Consider the following 15,892-nt stretch of genomic DNA (forward strand, 5'->3'; position numbering starts at 1 on the left):
GAGTCCGCGAAATAAATTTACAGATATTAACCCGAAAAATCCGCGATGTATTGGGTGCGCGATAGGCGAATATATATATATATATTATGAGCACAGGCGTGGCTGTGTGGTGAGAAGCTTGCTTCCCAACCACGTAGTTTCCGGGTTCAGTCCCACTACGTGTTTTCTACTTTAGCCTCGGGCCGACCAAAGCCTTATGAGTGGATTTGATAGACGGAAACTGAAAGAAGCCCATCGTATATATGTATGTATATGTTTGTATGTCTGTGTTTGTCCCACCATCAACGCTTGATGTTGGTGTGTTTACGTCCCCGTTACTTAGCGATTCGAGAAAAGAGATGGATAGAATAAGTACTAGGGAAAAGAGACGGATAGAATAAGCAGCTCGTCCATAATACCCAAGCTTATGCAGATATGTAACACACGTTCTTGGACTAACTTCTAGCTGTTTTGCAATGTCAGAAGCCTTCGAACGGGGTTCGTTTTCCACAATTCTTTTCAAGCAGCGAAACTTCTTTTCCAAGGGCCCAAGTCGGCCGGTACGAGAATCTGTTGATTCTTTTTCCTTGGCTTTTGAATTGCACTATAATTCTATTAACAGTAACAAGACGAATTTGAAGATTTTCGACAATTTTTCGCTGGCTAAGACCAGCCTCGGATTGCCCAACAATACGACCTCTTTGGAAATCTGACAGTTCTGCTGAATTTTTTTGTGCGTGGCATGGTTACTCTTTACAAATGTTTAATATAATGGCACCTGGAACGAAAAAGAATAATTACATTGTAAATTCTAAACCGCTGAAAACATATTAAGATGCTTAGCTCATAAATTTTGAGAATTAAATGTGTCTATTTAATTCCTGCATGTCTGTGTATATGTATATATATATATATATATATATATATATATATATATATATATATATATATGTATGTATGTATATGTGTACATATATATATTACATGTGTATATACATATATATATATATATATATATATATATATATATATATATATATATATATATATATATTTGTATGTATATATATATATATATATATATATATATATATTTATATATATATATGTGTGTGTGTGTGTGTGTGTGTGTGTGTGTGTGTGTGTGTGTGTGTGTGTGTGTGTGTGTGTATGTATATATATATATATATTATTAATACATATACATATGCATACAGTGGCCCGGGAACAAAATTTGCTTAGGGGGTGCAAACTCAGTTTCAAAATTTAGCACTACTGGAGAAGTGTGGATCCGAGTTCTGGGAGTATGCATGTCACAAATTTGCGCATGCGCCCGTGTTAGTCGTATGTAGTCAAATTTAGCACACAGGTAAAAAACGAGACGCTCGCTGCTTGCTGTAAACGGAGGGTGGGTCATCCATCTGATACAAGAAGAACATTGCAGATTAATTGAATAAAAACATGAAAAATAACAAAATGACATTTCACTGAAAAGTAAACCATTCTGAAAGATAGTTCAGAATGTTTTCAAAACATTCATCTCCAGCTTTTCCCATATTTTATTAAGGGTTAGGGATTAGGGTGAGGGCTTAAAGTTAGGGGAGGTGAATGTTTATTCAGTATTCAATGATTATTTTTCACTTTTATATTCAACTTATCTGCAATTTTCTTGTTGTATTACATGGATAACCTCGCTCCTTTTACAGCAAGTAGCACGCGTCCGAACATTCAAATGTCAGTTTACCAAGAAAGAAATAATGAAGCTATAAGTAGTGTTAAAATGGAAGTAAGCCGAGTTTTTGCATCACTCCATAATTCACACGTATATGAAAAAAACTGTATCAACATATTCCAAAAGTTTTCCTACGCTCACACGTTTTGTTAATGAAACGTTTCGTGAGGATGTGCAAAGTGTTTTCATCGTATATTTTTTTATGTACATGCATTATGGTACAATGTGTAAGACGGTGCTGTGTCATTGTGGTATGGAGCCAGGTCTTCAAACGGCGAAGTGCACTGAATGTTCTTTCGTTTGATGCAACAGATACAGGTGAAGACAAGACAAGCTGCATTAACGCCAACACTTGTAGCATAATAGAACGAAAAATAGCATCAGACGTTCTCCATTTTTCAACTATGTCATTAAATGATTTAGGCAAATTTTCCCTTTCCGTCCATAGGCCAGCAAGAAGTTTGATTTGAGATGACAGTAAGAGTAAATCAAAAGAAGCAGGTAGAAGCAGGTGCATTTTCAAAGTTAAATACTCCACATTTGACTGCTGACAATAGCAACTCCTCTTGCTCAGAGCATACACGTATTCCCTGTTGCTGAAACCGGTGAGTCAATTCATTTTCGATGACAGCCACTATAGAGAAAAATTGCCGACGCCAGTCATCGGTGACAGAAAGAGCAGCTTCTTCAGTAGTTGTTGTGTGCCTAAAGCGCAGTGATGTATTTTTAGATCGCGAAATGTTGGGCATTTTCACCAAGTCAGAAGAGGATACTTCATCAAAATATTTTTCAAAAACTTTCTCACTTCTCATTTTTGAAAGAGAGTTTTTCAAATTTTCAATCAATTTCAAGCAATCACCGGCTGTCGTGCTTGGACGCTGTAAGATACGTGCCACTGGCTCACATACCCCAAATATATCCCCAGCGATTTTAATGCCAAACAAAATGGAAGCTTTGTCAGATTGCTTTAGCAGCCCTTTAACAGTAGCCTTTGTTGTTGCTCTTAACGAGAAGTCATTAAGAAAGTCAAGCAAAACAATTTTGAATATTCTTATAATTGTTTTCTGCTTGTTTCAGTGCTGTTGCTCTAATGCACCACCGAGTTGGACACACTGCTTGCAACACAAAGATTTGTCCATTGTGCTTTTCTTTTTGGTGACTCTTTTACAAGAATGGCGCATTGATGAACACAGTTCAGTGCATCAGCTACAAAGGTAACCTTAAAACTAACTTCTTGGAGGACAAGGTCTAGAGAGTGGTTTCCACAGTGTACAAAATATGTACCTGGGAACAAATTTTTCAATCGCATTTGTACACCTGAAATGTTTCCACTCATGGTACTTGCACCATCAAATGACAAACAGCATAACTTTGAGCCAAGTGAAATGTTTAGGTGACAAAAAACATCTAGAATAATCTTAGTCAGTGTCTTCGAAGGGCAGTCAGGGGGATTATAAAAACCTAGAAAATCCTCATTGACATTCAGGTCTTCAGAAACGTACCGGACAGTGATTTTTTTTTTACGGAATCCCACGTTTTAGGCTATGGAGATTCCGATTCTGAAAAATTTTTTCAAAAATCTCAATTTCAAAATTTCAATTCCCCCCCCACCCCCACCGGTTTTTATATAGATCCACAGGGTAAATCTAACCATAACTCAAACTCTAACCCTAACCCTAACCCTAACCCTAACCCTAACCCTGACCGTAACCCTGACCCTAACCGTAACCCTGACCCTAACCCTAACCCTAAACCTAACCCTAACACTAGTTTTGTGAGATTTGGCTGTTATTTCTAGCATGTAAATAGCCTGCTTTTTTTTTGGGGGGGGGGGATTGAAATTTTTCAAACAATTTTTTTCAGAATCGGAATCTCCATAGCCTAAAACGTGGGATTCCGTAAAAAAAAAAAATAGTAATAAATAAGTGGGGAAAGGGTCAGATTACATATAGTCCGTCTAAGGCCACTGAATTGTAACGAAAGAACTCTGGTCGAACAAAAACCTGAAAAACAAATAGCGAACATCACATAAATGGTGCTTGTGTTTTTATTGGCAAAACCAGCAACATGACCTCCCATCCAATATGCTTCAAAACACGATAGGCCATACTAAAGTACCGTCTTTTATTTGAAGAAATCAACGCCAGGAATTATTCTTTGGAAGCCTCGTATTAATTCTATCGGCTCTTTTTTCGAACCGCCAAGTTACAGGGGCATAATCGCATCAACATTAGTTATCAGGCGATGGTGGGGTGACATACAGACACACAAATACATACATTCGTATGTATATGCATGCGTGTATGTGTGCTTGCATATGTACCTACCTACCCCCCTCTCTCACTCTCTCTCTCTGTACATATATATATATATATATATATATATATATATATATATATACACATTGTGATAATATACGGTAAAACTATATAACCGGAGGAGAGCTTACTCTACAAGTAGAGAAGTGGGTAAATATAAATAGACTTCGTAACGATACCAGCTACCAAATGGTTTCACGGCGAACTGGGGCCCCAAGTGACCTTTGTAAAGTCATTGGGGAGAATCCTGAGCCGATTATCGAGGTCTATTTATATTTATATATATATCGTATATTTATAAAGAGGGCAAATTTAGCCATTTCTCCGTAGATTGAAAAAAAAAGATGAACAACTTTAATCGATTTCCGAACATTAATGGGTTCTCATCAGAGGCGTAGTGGTTCAAACAAGAAAAATAGAACTTATGTTGAGTCAGTCTCAATAAGTATAGATTTATTCATCAGAGAAAGTCACATAGTGATTGAAGGTTCGAGAGTTTCGTGTAGAGGCACTTATCAAACTAATTAAATCAACGTTTTCTATATAAAACGAAAAGGCAGGACACTATCGGAAACAGATATGACGCAGATACTATTTTATATATAGGCAGGAAGACATTTGGTTCATAATATGACAGAATTAAGGCAAGATAAAAAAAATTAAAGTCGTCTATATATAAGGTATTCTGCCTAAACTACGTCTTTAAGATATGATTTGTTAGTAGTAACGCTAAAAGGAAACTATTTCCTAAGGAACTCAAAAGAAGGATAAAAAGAGCAGATAGAGAGGAATAAAGACCAAAAGGAAAGTAAAGATTGAATGAAAAGGTGAATCAAGACTAAAGTTGGAGTTGAAAAAAAAGGCACTTACCCAGGCAGCGGTCAAGCAAATAATGGTCGTTTTGTATTGAAAGAATTCTGAAGGGGCTTTATTTTTAGACTGGGGTCAAACGGTCGAATCCATTCAACCATATTTTAAGTCTTTAGCAACACCAATTACAAAGAATTTGGGAGTGGTACTAAAAGATGGAGAGAAGTATTGACAGGCAGAAACTGGGTGGGAGCTGTCTTCAATAATTCAAGTAATGCTATATATTCAAAATTAACCATACATGCTGGTTTTGTTGTTGTTATTGTTGCTGCTACTGTTGTTATTGTCACTTACTTTTTGTGTTTTGACGCTACTTGCCTTCAGAACTCCCTAGGGAATTTTATGCTAGCTTCATCACTTTTATTTATTTATATATTTATTTTTTTCTTTGTTTTGAAACGAGATCGAACTTCAGCATTTTATACCGATAGATTTTAGACACTTTTTTTCTGCAACTGGTAAGATTATATAGGGGGTGCAAATTTTGATCTTGCACCTCCTGAAAATTCTACGGGGTGCAGGTGCACCTGCTGCACCCCCTGTTCCCGGGCCCTTGGGTTAGGGTTAGGGTTTGGGTTAGAAGTTAGGGTTAGGGTTAGGGTTAGAAGTTAGGGTTAGAGTCAGGGATAGGGTGAGGGTTAGGGTTAGAGTTAGAAGTTAGGGTTAGGGTTAGGGTTAGGGTTATGTTTAGGGTTAGGATTAGTTTTAGGGTTAGAAGTTAGGGTTAGGGTTAGGGTTAGGGTTATGGTTAGGGTTAGAGTTAGGGTTAGAAGTTGGGGTTAGGGTAGGGTTAGGTTTAGTGTTAGGGTTAGGGTTAGGGTTAGAAGTTAGGGTTAGGGTTAGGCTTAGGCTTAGGCTTAGAAGTTAGGGTTAGCGTTAGGGTTAGTGTTAGGGTTAGGGTTAGGGTTACGGTTACGGTTAGGGTTAGTGTTAGGGTTAGGGTTAGGGTTAGGTTTAGGGTTAGGGTTAGGGTTAGAAGAATTCTGAAGGGGCTTTATTTTTAGACTGGGGTCAAACGGTCGAATCTATTCAACTATATTTTAAGTCTTTAGCAACACCAATTACAAAGAATTTGGGAGTGGTGCTAAAAGATGGAAAGAAGTATTGACAGGCAGAAACTGGGTGGGAGCTGTCTTCAATAATTCAAGTAATGCTATATATTCACAATTAACCATACATGCTGGTTTTGTTGTTGTTATTGTTGCTGCTACTGTTGTTATTCTCACTTACCTCTTTGTGTTTTGACGCAACTTCCCTTCAGAACTCCCTAGGGAATTTTATGCTAGCTTCATCACTTTTATTTATTTATATATTTATTTTTTTCTTTGTTTTGGAACGAGATCGAACTTCTGCATTTTATACCGATAGATTTTAGACACTTTTTTTCTGCAACTGGTAAGATTATGTAGGGGGTGCAAATTTTGATCTTGCACCCCCTGAAAATTCTAGGGGGTGCAGGTGCACCCGCTGCTCCCCCTGTTCCCGGGCCCTTGTATGCATATGTTTTAATAATACATATATGTAATATATATATACATATATCGTTTACCGATTACTTGCTTCAATCATAGGGCACCACATTAAAAGGTTTGCTTGAACGAACCGACCCCCGGGACTTGTTTTTAAAAAATGTCAGGCACTTATTCTATCGGTTATTTTGTCGAACTGCTATGTTCCAAGGACGTAAACAAACCAACACCGATAGTCAAGCGATTGTAAGTGGGGGCATACACATCACACCTACCTACCTCCCTCCCTCCCTACCTACCTACCTACGTATATATATATATATATATATATATATATATATATATATATATGCATACGACGGGCTTCTACACAGTTTCCTTGTTCCAGTTTCCCTCACAAGACATTGGCCAACTCAGAGCTACACAGTAGAAGATATTTTCATAAGGTGCCGCGCAGTGGGACTAAACCACATAGTTACTAAGCGTGTCTCTTAATCACACACACACACACACACACATACATATATATATGTGTGTGTGTGTGTGTGTGTGTGTGTGTGTGTGTGTGTTAATAATACATATATACATACACTTCCTAAACATATTTGGTTATGAAGTTCGTAAGTTTGTTTTGTAACCACGTGCTGTTGGGTTCGATCTCAGCGTATCACTTTCCTCATACGTCTTCTACAATGTCTTAGAGATTAGGTTCAACATAAAAATGAGATTAAAGATGTTTGAAGTGTTTGAGCTACCACTAGGAGAGGAAACGATGTAAAGGGTTGAGAATTGCAGAAGATTCTGCTTCTGTCCCAGCAGCGTTGCTATTGGATGAGCGTGGAAGTCAAAAGGAGTTGTGAAAGTTAAAAAAAGGCGATGACGTCAGAGGTGGATGGGATGAGATACATGTTCTCAATGAAGGAGGGAGATATGGTCAAAGAATTGGTGGTGGTCCGAGGACTTTGGAAAGTGGTAGGGGGAGATGCATTGGGAAAATGCGAGGGGAAAACTTTGAACCAATGTAACTGGATGTCATTATCAATGATGTCCAGTTGAGGGATGTGAGTAATAGTGCAGACAGCACCTTTCGGAGTGAAGCTTGAGCAGAGAGTGTTGTTGTGGGGAGGGTGGGGGGGGGGGGGGGTTCAGAGATAGATTGTAGATAAGGGATGAGGAATTTGTACCTTGGAAAAGAATAGGATGTATGGTGTGCGTGTGTAAGAAGGGGATGAGCAGGATGTAGTTAGAATGAAGTTCATCAATAAGAAAAGAAAACTAACCAGACGGTTTAGTTGCTGTAGCGGTGATTCGAAACTTAACTGCTAGGTAAACGTCAGACAGCACGGACGAACCAAAATGGCTTCACGTGATCGGTCTATTAAGTAGCCAATCAGCGTGAAACCGTCGTGTGATGAATCCTCTAGAATATGTTCCGTGTACCCTATAAAAAAAAAGCCGCTTTGGCACCTACGCTCCTTGCAGAGTGTTGAAAGGCGGCTGAACGATATGCGCATCCACTCTTGCTAGTAGACGGTCCAGACAGACGACTCAAGAGAGACGGCTGAGACAGACGGTTCAGATAGATGACCACGAACACTGTTGCCACGAAGATAGCACAACTATTTAAAAATATATTGGCCAAACTGCATGTTGCCGCACCTATAGCTTTCTGTAATTTAAGAGCAGTATCTCTCTCCCAGTTTGTAATTATTGTTGTCGATAACTGTAAAATTCTTATGTTATACGTTCGCGAGTAGAGTTTAGTTACTTCTTCACGCAGCCAAGAAACATATTTTCATTCATTAACTCAACCAGCTACCAGAGCTTCATGGACAACACATTATAAGACCATTCGTAACTGTATTTTTCGGCCTTATGGAGAAGTGCAAATGTTTACGGTACGTAGATAAGTCACTGTAACTTCCTCTCAAAAGTGTGGTCTGAATACTTGCAATAAAAAGCACCCACAGACCAAATTGTGCAATTAAACCAAACGACGATGTATATCAATTACACACATACACCGAGCGTGTATGCATGCGAGTATATCGGTGTAAATACCTTGTGGTATTCAATTCCAAAAATAGAAGTAAATTTCTAAAGAAGCGTAACCCAAGTCGACGTAGCCATTCCATAGAGAATATGGGTTCGAAAAAATTAGCTAAAATCGCGAAAAGCTATGTTCCAGAATAGCCGCAGTCTAGTGGCAGAAACCACCAAAAGAATATTCACAAAACACTCTCTACTAATGTCTCATATTATTACTAATTTACTTAAAAACGTTGAATAAGACATTTTGAAAAAGCTTCTACAAGCCTCGTACTACAATGTCTACGTATATTACTGTATGTAAACGTTTCAAAAGTGTTCTTCCCCTCAATCAAGTTAGTTAAGTTGATTTCATTCAATAATGCCGATTGCCTGTCAAGAAGAAGCCAAACCCAGCCCTATTGTTGTAAATAAAAAGGGCTGTATCTTGAGACTTGAAGAACTGAAAATAAATCATTGTTGACAGTTATGGAATGAGTGGGTAATATTGTTTTTAGTTAGCTGCAGTAATTGATAGTCTTATGGTGTGCAATAGTGTTTACAAACATACGTTACAGTCTGATTAAGAAGTTCTCTTCGCAACCGTGTGGTCCCTAGTTCGATCCGACTGCGCAGTACTTTGTGCACATATATGTGTATATATTCAACTGTAGCCTCGTGTTTGCTGATTCTCTTGTGTGTGAAGATTGCTGGACATACTATTTTCAAATTCTAGCACAAGGCTAGCAATTTCGGGGGAGAGAGTAGGTCGGTTATATCGACCCTAATGATCAACTGTTTCTTACTTTATCGACTCCGATGGATAACAAGCAAAGTCGACCTCGTTGGAAATTGATCTCAGAACGTAAAAACGGACAAAATGTCGCTAAGCGTTTTGCCCGGCGTGCTAACGATTCTGCTAGCACTCTGCCTTACACACACACACACACACACACACACACACACACACACACACACACACACACACATTAATGTCATATATATGATATCGTGTGTGTGTGTGTGTGTATGCTTTTATGTATAATTCTATATATAAAAGTATCTAAGAATCGCTTAATTTAGTTTTAGTAAACTAACATATTTTATTTTTACTAGGGGAATGTTGACGTTGACGGTTACTTCGAAGTTCCGGCTATATAGCTTTCTTCGGACTGATAAAGGCTACACAGTCGTAACTTCGAAAAAATCTAAGAAACTGGCAGGAAATAACTTGACTGGTATTTTATTTTATCGAAGCCCAAGATGGAAAATAAAGTTGACCCCCAACAGAATTTGAACTCAGAACATAAAGTCAATAAAAACTGCCGTGTTTTTTTTTTTTTTTTGGCTGGTATCTTATTTTTTTTAGTTTATAGATTCTCAGAAGGATGAAAGGTAAAATTGAACTCGACAGAGTTTGAATCCAGAACGTATAAATCTGTTAAATGAACGCCATAAAGCATATTTTTCACTGCCAACACCACATCCCGCTGCTCTACCGATTCTGCCAACGTAATTTTGTAATAAACTTACAACTCAAACATCAACAGTAAGCAAGATTAAGTGAGGAATGCTTCAAGCGGTAAAGAATTTTTTCGTTAATTAGTCGACATCTAAAACTTCGTATGTTAAAACATGGCAAAACTACTTTCTTTCAGCTATTCTAGGTAAGTTAGTGAGTTCGGTCTGTTTGTTGATTACTCAGCCTCGAACAACAACAGCAAGAAAACCGACTTTAGATAAGTGTCTATTAACTTGCCTGTTGTATGCTCTGCTATGCCGTGCTTGTGTTGTGCGCTGTTTTGTTAAGTTGGACTATTTTTGAAGCTGCCAGATCATCAAATGAAGAAATTCCTCAAAGCAGCAACCCAGGTGAAGTAGAGGCATCAAAGTAGCTGACGCTCCAGGTGTAAGTAGATAGACATATTTAAATAACCAGATAGACGGATAAATAGGTAGAGAGAGAACGAGAGAGAGTGTGTGCGAGTGTTAGAGAAAGACAGGGGAGAAAGAGAAAGAAAAAAATGATAAAAGAACGGGATGAAAATAAAGGTGTATGAGGCGGTGTATAAAGCTGTATATTACAGAAAAAAAAATACGATAAATTACAAAAAGGAAACAAAAGCTAAAACAAAAAACCCCAACGAACTCTACTTGACTGCGGAAGTTATGAAGGCTACTGTAATTGATACTAACCATTGTTATTGTTGTATTATTAGTTATTATTGTAGTGTCAAGAATGCATACAAGCAGGCCTGGCCTTGAGCATAAAACAAAATGGTGGAGCAACCGTGACATAAAAACGTCGAACGCTGAACAGATTTTCTCTCCAGCCGCTGTTCATCGATCAGTGAGCCTGCAGTAGATGTTCATCTATTAAAGTGAGCCTGCAGCAGTTAATCCCCTAGTGATTTTGTAGTAGAGCTTGTAGTAATTTACTAACGAACTTGAAGTAGTCGTTCACCCACCAACGGGCTGGCCGTACACGTTTATTTATTTATGAGCGATACTCCAATATTCGTTTGCGAAGTGAAACCATAAATGTAACGTATTACTGTTATATCGAACGAACCGATGGAGTTTCTAGATGGTAGCTCGAGCCATCAGAAATAGCAGCCTAATATCCTTCAACATCTCAGAAAAATTACATATTGGTCAATACAATACTGGGATTTCTGAACATAGAAAAAAAAAAAAAACGGGATGGCCACAGCTGGAATGCCTTTGATCCTAGTTCTGCTCTACCAAAATAGGCCTGGGGCTACAACAGTGGCGTAGGTAGGGTGTGGTTTTGGGAGACAAACTCAAAGGCTGATCTGGGTCTCCAACAGGCCTGGTCCCCCACCTAATGCCTTCCATTCTATACAAGCTTATATAGCAGACCCAAAAGCCGCCCCCATAAAAGCGTCGCCCGAGACGGACCATCCTCTCGATCCCTCACCCAGTTATGATACTAGGAAACCAGTACATGATAACTCAACCTACTAGAAATAGTAACCGAATATCTCTGAAATCATAACGTTCCATCTTAAAAAAGGAAAAAGACACGTTAGGTAATTTAGCGTTGGGAAAGTCAAGATGGTCACTACTGGAATGCTTTTAAGCTTAGCCTTTCGGGGGTCAAATTTAAATTTAAGTACCAGCCGATTACCTGACAAATGTTGAAGTTGACATAACCGATTGTTAGCTGCCCCCACATTTCTGGTTTTGTGCTTATTTTAGAAAGAGCTATTTTCCCAGTTCTTTACATTCTGGGTTCAAATTCCGCCATTCTTTTCTTTGTTTCAGACAGTTAACTGCGGCCATGCTGGAGCACCGCATTTAGTCGAAGAAATCGACCCCCAGGACTTATTCTTCGTATGTCTAGTACTTATTTTATCGCTCTCTTAAGCCGAACCGCTAAGTTACGGGGACGTAAACTCACCAACATCGGTTGTCAAGTGATGGTGGGGGGGACAAACACACGCACACACACACACACATAATACGACAGGCTTCTTTCAGTTTTCATCTACCAAATCCACTCAAAAGGCTTTGGTCGGCCCGAAGCTGTAGTACAAGATACTTGTCCAAGGTGCCACGCAGTGGGACTGAACTCGGAACCATTAGGTTGGTAAGCAAACCTCATACCACACAGCCACATCATGGTCGATAAAACAAAGAAACAATCAAGTACTGGAGTAAATTGAACTGACTGGCCCCTCCCCTCAAAAAATGTCTGGCTTTGAGTCTATATTAGGAGATATTCTTTTCTACTGTAGGCACAAGGCCCGAAATTTTGGGGGAGGAGGCCAGCCGATTAGATCGACTCCAGTACGCAACTGGTACTTAATTTATCGACCCCGAAAGGATGAAAGGCAAAGCCGACCTCAGCGGAATTTGAACCCAGAACGTAAAGACAGGCGAAATACCGCTAAGCATTTCGCCCGGCATGGTAATGTTTCTTATTTCTTTATTGCCCTCAAGGGGCTAACCGCAGAGGGGACAAATAAAGACAGACAAACGGATTAAGTCGATTACATCGACCCAGTGCATAACTGGTACTTAATTTATCGACCCGGATTTATCGAAGAAGAAGAAGAAGAAGAAGAAGAAGAAGAAGAAGAAGAAGAAGAAGAAGAAGAAGAAGAAGAAAAAGAAGAAGAAGAGCACTCAGAGAGCGCAAACCTCCGCCGAGGCAACACCAACGTCCTCTCAACGATTAGCCGGAGATGATTTTTAAAATGAGAATATATGACTGCTCTCACAAACGAGAATACTAAAAATGAACCCGACAATTCAGAATCCTTGTCTGGTACTGCATCAGTGCCAAAATCTAATCAGTTTGTGCCAGTCATGAGGCCAAATATCCCTGAAAGTTTCATGCGAATCTATCCAGCGGTTCTTGAGATATCTTGTCCACGGACAAACAAACAAATAAACGCGACTGAAAACAATACCTCCGCCTTCGCGAAGGCGAAAGTAATAATAATGAATAATGATAATAATAATAAAAATAATAATAATAATAATAATAATAATAATAATAATAATAATAATAATAATAATAATGATACCACCCCCACAGCTACTACAACAAGAACTACATCCATCACCACTATCACCATCACCATTACTATCACCACAACTCCTACAGCAACTACTACTATTAATACTACTATTACTACCACGAGCCAATAAAAGCTTCTAAATGTGGTTGGTCAACATCCTAGAATTAGCAAGCAAATGCCTCTCAAATTCACGCTTCCTTCCAAAAAGCTTTCATATTGGGAAGTAATCGAGTACAATAGCTCTCAGGGAAACAAATACCAGGTCTCTATCTCTCTCCCTCTCCCCACTCTCTCTCTGTGGTTCAGTAGTGTGCTCCACAATCCATTCTGGTGCCCATTATGTTAAGACACAGAACATCAAACACAGGGTAGGCTAGAGTGCGGAGTACGAGCCAAATAATAGCAGGAGGCTGATAAGGAGAAACACATGACCGCATGATGTTTCTATATTGTTGTGTAATTATTTCGGCATTTTGATGAAACGCCTGTATGTCCTATGAAACTTTGAATACTTCACCTGCTTTCAGTTTATTACACACACACACACACCTTAATTTGTTCATCCCTTCTGACTCACAGTGTGTTGTGCATAAAATGGATATGTTCAATTAATACATACGTACAAACATGCATGCACACACACACACACACACACACACACACACACACACACACATACACATATAAATGTATGTATATATATATATATATATATATATATATATATATATATATATATATATATATATATATATTGTTGTACTTGGGGATGGTCATATTGCCAGTTTAGCCAATAAAAACACACGCACTGTATATTTGGTGTTAATTTTTTTTTTTCAGCTTTATATTACATTAATCTTAATCTTAATCTTATTTCGGAAAAAAAAAAAAAAAAAAAAAAAAAATTAACACCAAATATACAGTGCGTGTGTTTTTATTGGCTAAACTGGCAATATGACCATCCCCAAGTACAACAACATCTGTTTCAACACACGATTTCACATAAAAAATCTTGCAAAACAAATATATATATATATATCCCTTTTTCACTCTCCTGTCTTAGAAAGAACTTTTCCCCCCACCACCTCCTCTTCCGGTCTTTTCACAATGTAACCTCGTGGGCATCGGTACCATTTTCCTCTTTCTCCGTTTTTCCATTCTCCGAACTTTCCATCTTTCCGACGAAGGGCTACGCCCGAAACGTCATACACTCTCTCTTTCCTTTCCCGAGCGTCCAATAAACACTATCCGTATCACGTCCTCACTTTGTTGTTTTTTTGTTATTGTTTTTTTTTAACCTATATGTATATATATATATATATATATATATGTGTGTTTGTGTATATACCCTCCCCCAAAATTGCTGGCCTTGTGCCAAAATGTGAAACTATCATTATTATTATTGTTATTTAATTATTGTTATTATTATTATTATTATTATTATTATTATTATTATTATTATTATTATTTAAAAGAATATTATTTTCTGTTTTACTTTGGCCAACGTCTGTTTTCACATTACAGTTATGTTCGTTTGTGTTTTTCTGTACAGAGATATGCACACAGAAATGTGAGCGGCATTCGCTGCGGGATGTCGTCTATAAAGGCAAATTTCTCCCAATAGACCCAGTGTGTGAAAGTGCACAAAGATCCAGGTGACGTCAGAGGACTATCAGACATGATGTTTCGGTATGATTTTGTCTCTTCAGTGATAGATACCACCTCAGTCATTTAAAGCTAGATAGGAACATCCGTTCCTATATAAAAAAAAAAAGCAGGAAACGAAATTTTTGTTGGCGTGTGCTGAGGCTTGCCAAGCTGGAATTAATTCTGTATGAGTATTGGAAGCAGTAAGTGTCAAAATAATGATGTGTGCGTTTATTTTTAACACGCTCTTACACACTTTTTCTGTATATTTTCGAAATTTTAATGCCTATTTGTAATTGTATTCGTTTAAATGTCATTGTTTTTAGTGAATTTTTCTCGTTATTTCTGTATTTCTTTTACAGTCTGTGATTTTCTTTTCAGAATTTTCAACGCAAAATTTTTTCGAATATCTTGTGTGTGTGAAAGCAGCTACCTTTGTCTGTCCTTGTTTGTGCCCTCTGTGTGTAGCTTCTTATTATTATCATATGTTTGGCTTTTACTTTGTATTTGTACAAGCTGACTCCATGTCTCACCCAGAAACCCTGTCTTTAGCATCTCAGACAGCAAAGATATATTGTTATATATATATATATATATTTATATGCAAAAAAAAACAAACAAAAAAAAAAACGAAAGCTTACTAAATATAATATTGAGATTATTCAAAAGTAAAACATTATTTCTTCTGCTGTTAGCTAAAAAGGGTGGACAATCAAAAATTCCAAAGCTTAAATATACAAAAATAAATAAATAGTAAATAAATAAAAGTAAAATAAAATTGTGTATGATGTAAAACATGGAAATATTCCAAAACTTCAATGAACTCCGTTACGAACGTCTGCTCATAGCAAACAACAACAACAACAACAATAGTTGTTTCTAAATTAAGCACAAGACAAGCAATATTACGAGAGGGTGTTTGTTAGTCGATGCCACTGACTTCAGTACTGTGACTGGTACTTTACTTCAACTCAGAAAGAATGAAAGGCTAAGTTGATCTTGGCAGAACTTGAACTCAGAACATAAAATGTCGAATACTGCCATACTAACGATTCTACCAATCCACAGCTCTTTTTATAATATATAGCATACTACATCATAATATTTCTTTCTAATAAAGCGGCGAGCTGGCAGAAACGTTAGCACTCCGGGCGAAATGTTTAGCGGTATTTCGTCTGCCGTTACGTTGTGAGTTCAAATTCTGCCGAGGTCGGCTTTGCCTTTCACCCTTTCGGGTTCGATTAAATAAGTACCAGTTACGCACTGGGGGTCGATGTAATCAACTTAATCCCTTTGTCT

Source organism: Octopus bimaculoides, chromosome 9 (assembly GCF_046866305.1).
Source record: "Octopus bimaculoides isolate indiv1 chromosome 9, ASM4686630v1, whole genome shotgun sequence".
NCBI lineage: Eukaryota > Metazoa > Mollusca > Cephalopoda > Octopoda > Octopodidae > Octopus > Octopus bimaculoides.